A 4,226-nucleotide genomic window follows, 5' to 3' on the forward strand; every position below is an offset into this window, starting at 1 on the left:
TGTTCTCTTCGAAGATGATTGATAGGGCCTCTCAACCATCGGTAGTGTCCCATACCAGGGTGGGAAGACCACCCAGTTATTTGATCATTGTAAAGGCTTTCATAACTTCTTTCGAATAGAATATTCGGAACACCATCAGGAGTTGTTCTTACCTCTAGCAAAATCACCAAACATCGAGAGTCCCTTCCCAAATCGTGATACCAAACGCGTTGTATCTCACCATCTATTCGAGGAAGAATATGTCGTTCTTGAAGATCTTCATCTCGATTGCGTCGTCTTGAAGGTTGTGACAATCGTAATGTCTCGTCCGGCAGGTCAGCAAACAAAGGTTCTTGAGTTGAATCCGCTGATTGTTGGCTCTCCATCTAATTAGCGTCACAAATGCAAAGAAGTTACAAACAAGGATAGGAAATTGAATGTTATCTTGCCTCAATCTTGTCTCTTTTATAAGAGAGATTTTCATCTTGGTTTTGATGGATGTCGTTGATGAAAAAATTTGACTTTAGCTGATGCATTTGCTAGATTCCTGGATGGCTCCCATGTGCGTTCACTAATATCATATCCGCGCCAATGAACAAGATATTCCAGCTTATTTTGGCGCCGCCTTGAGTCTAATATCTCTTCCACCTCAAATTCTTCATTATTATCTACTTCTATAGGAGGCGGTGGCATTTGTCTTCTTCCTTGTATATCCACTATCTTATATGGTTTAAGAAGAGACACGTGAAATACAGGATGGATCTTCATTGACTCCGGTAGATATAACCGATATGCAACTGGGTTGATCTGTTCAGAAACAGAAAAGGGGCCAAACCTACGATAGTCCAACTTGTCACAAGGTCGAGTAGTCTTGATATTGCGACGAAGTAGCTATACCTTATCACCCACGTTGATTTGTGGTTGCTCCTTACGATATAGATCTGCGTTTATCTTTTGTCGTTCTTGAGCTTCCTTCAATTGCGTCTTCATTATTGCATGTAACTCTGACAACCAATTTGCCATATCTTCTGCTGCAGGATTATCAACTTTTGAAAAATCAAAAGTATCAAGTCGTGGATGATAGCCATAATTGACAAAGAAAGGTGTTTGTTGCGTGGAAGAATGTACCGTATTATTATAAGCAAACTCTGCCAATGGCAGAAAGGTTGTCTAATCATCTTGTTGGTAGTTGATAGTACACCTTAAATATTGCTCCAAGACTTGGTTTACGCGCTCTGTTTGTCCATCAGTTTGAGGATGGAAAGCCGAAGATAGCTTTATGTCCACTTTTAAAATCTTGAAAAGGGTCCTCCAGAATCTTGACACAAATTGAGTTCCCCTATCCGATATGATATCTTTAGGTAATCCATGATAGCGATAGATATTATCAATGAAAAGCTTAGCTGTTTCTTCATTTGTGATAGATTTTGTACATGGCACAAAGTGTGCCATCTTGGTGAAACGATCTACTATCACAAATATAGAATCATAAGATCTTGAGCTTGGAAGATTTGTGATGAAATCCATAGAAACAGAAGACCATGGTTGTTCTGGTATAGGTAATGGCTGAAGAAGTCCGTAAGATCGATGACGAGGAATTTTTGATCTTGAACAAATATCACATGATTGTACAAAGTCTTTGACTGACTTCCACATTTGTGGCCACCAAAAATCTCTTGATATGAGTTCCAAAGTCTTATTATATCCAAAGTGCCCTGCTGCTGAAAAGTCATGACGTGCTTGAAGAACACGTAAACGTGCTTCTCCTTCTGGAACATATAGGCGTCCTTCAAAATATAATAGATTATTCTTGAACTCGAACTTAGAAGGATCATGAGACTTGAAAGAATTATTCTCGATATCATGAACAAGAGGGTCTGAGGACATACTGGACTGGATTTGCTTGAGAAAAGTTGAATCAACAGTGAATGTTGATTTCATTGCTCGGAGATGAAATTGCTCCGGTTTCAAGAGGACAGTTCTTTGTTGCTCAAAAGCTGCATCTCCTTCTTTTGGTGCAAAATAAGAACGTCTAGATAGGCCATCGGATAAACCTTGTTGTTTTCCTGGCCGATAAGTGATAATGAACTCGAATCTTGACAAAGACATACTCTAACGAGCTTGACGACGATTCAACACACGTGCTGACATGAAATACTCGAGGTTCTTGTGATCTGTATACACAGTGACTGGACTAGAAGCACCTTCTAGATAATGACGCCATTCTTGAAAAGAATCCACCATCGCAAGAAGTTCTTTATCGTGGATCTCATAATTGATCTCGGCTGCTGAGAATTTTCTTGAATGAAAAGCTATCGGATGAAGTTTGTCATCTGTTCCCATTTGTGATAAAACTGCACCCAAGGCAAAATCTGATGCATCTGTTTCCATAAAAAATGCCTTGGAAAAGTCAACACGATATAAGACTGGTGCAGAGACAAACGATGTCTTCAAGGCTTCAAATGCTGCTTCCGCTTCTTGATTCCATTGAAATTTATCTTTACTAGTCAAGCGTGTAAGTGGAGCTGCAACTCGTGAGAAATCTTTGATGAAGATCCGATAGTAATTGGCAAATCTCAAGAAACATTGGACATCTCTTACCGTCCTTGGAATCTTTCAATCCATGATTGTTTGGACTTTCTTAGAATCCATCATGAGACCATCATTTGAAATGATGTATCCTAAAAAGCCAACTTGAGTAGTGTGAAATACACACTTTTCCATCTTGGCGTACAATCCTGCATCTCTAAGTTTTTGTAATACTTGACGAACATGTATTTCATGTTCTTCGTCATTCTTAGAATAGATCAGGATATCGTCTAGATAGCAGATGACAAAATTGTCTAAGAATTCACGAAATACATCATTCATGAGATGTTGAAAAGCAGCTGGTGCATTCGTGAGTCCAAAGGGCATGACATTATATTCGAAATGTCCATACTTGGTTCGAAACACAGTCTTCCATTCATCTCCTTCTTTGATCCGTACTAGATTATATGCTCCTCTTAGATCTATTTTTGTATAGATCTTAGCTTGATTCAACTGGTCAAGGAGTCGTGATATCAAAGGTAATGGATACCTGTTCTTGATTGTGATCTTGTTGAGTCCTCGATAATCAACACACATTCGTAAAGATCCATCTTTTTTCTTTACGAATAGAATTGGAGCTCCTGCTGGAGATTTTGAATGGCGTATGAAATTCTTCGCTAAATTCTCATCAATATATGTCTTGAGTTCAGCCATCTCATCTTGCGATAAACTGTAAATTGGTCCAAATGGTGGCTGAGTTCCTTCCTTAAGGTCGATTGAACAATCATATGGACGATGCTCAGGAAGAATATCTGCATTCTTTTTCTCAAAAACGTCTTGATACTCCTGATATTGACTTGGAATGCCACTTGAAGTCTTTACGTTTTCAGAAATAGGTGCAGCATAAATAGCAAAAGTTGATCCTTCTTTTGCTGCGTGTATAAATGCTTTTGCACCTATCAGTGCGGGTTTTACTATATTAGACTTATAATTTTTTACTTGGTTAGTAGAACTATTAATAACGCTCTAGGAAAAGTCAAGTTTACGCGAATTCCAATCTATTCGAGGGTTATATTTTTCTAGCCAGGATAAACCTAAAATAACTGGATTAGACGGGGATTTAATTATGTTAAAAGCTATGTAGCTATCATGACCGTCTATTGTTACTTTTATAGGATGAGTTTCATGAGTGACATCTCCAGAAGACAAGGGACGACCATCTATGACTTCTACATGTACTGGTTTAGGTTTCTGTACAAAGGGTATTTTACGACTTTTAACAAATTGTTCATCTAAAATACATGCTGAGGCTCCCGAATCTAATAAAGCAGAGGCTTTGTAATTCTTAGGTCCTAAATATAAGTCTATTATAAAACAAGGAGAGGGTTCTAAGGAGAGGATAGGACCTTCATAAGGAATTGTACAAGGTTCCAGCTGCACGGTCCCTATTGTAGCTGGACGAATCCGTTTTCCGACATGTTGTCTTCTTTGACCGTCGTACCCCTCATTTTATAGTTGTGTCGTTTCTTTGAACAATGTTGAGCAGTGTGCTTAGGTTCTCCGCAATATAAATATAATCTTTCTTGACGACGACGAATCTTTTCTTGCTCAGTTAGAGGTTTAAAACGTACCGCGTCAATTTGCATGTCTTCTACTTTTGAATGTACGTTTGGCAAAGATGTTGATGTTGCCATTGAGTAATAACGTTGAGGTTCCCG

The sequence above is a fragment of the Physcomitrium patens genome, chromosome 3, assembly GCF_059467195.1.
Source record: "Physcomitrium patens ecotype Gransden chromosome 3, ASM5946719v1, whole genome shotgun sequence".
Lineage (NCBI taxonomy): Eukaryota > Viridiplantae > Streptophyta > Bryopsida > Funariales > Funariaceae > Physcomitrium > Physcomitrium patens.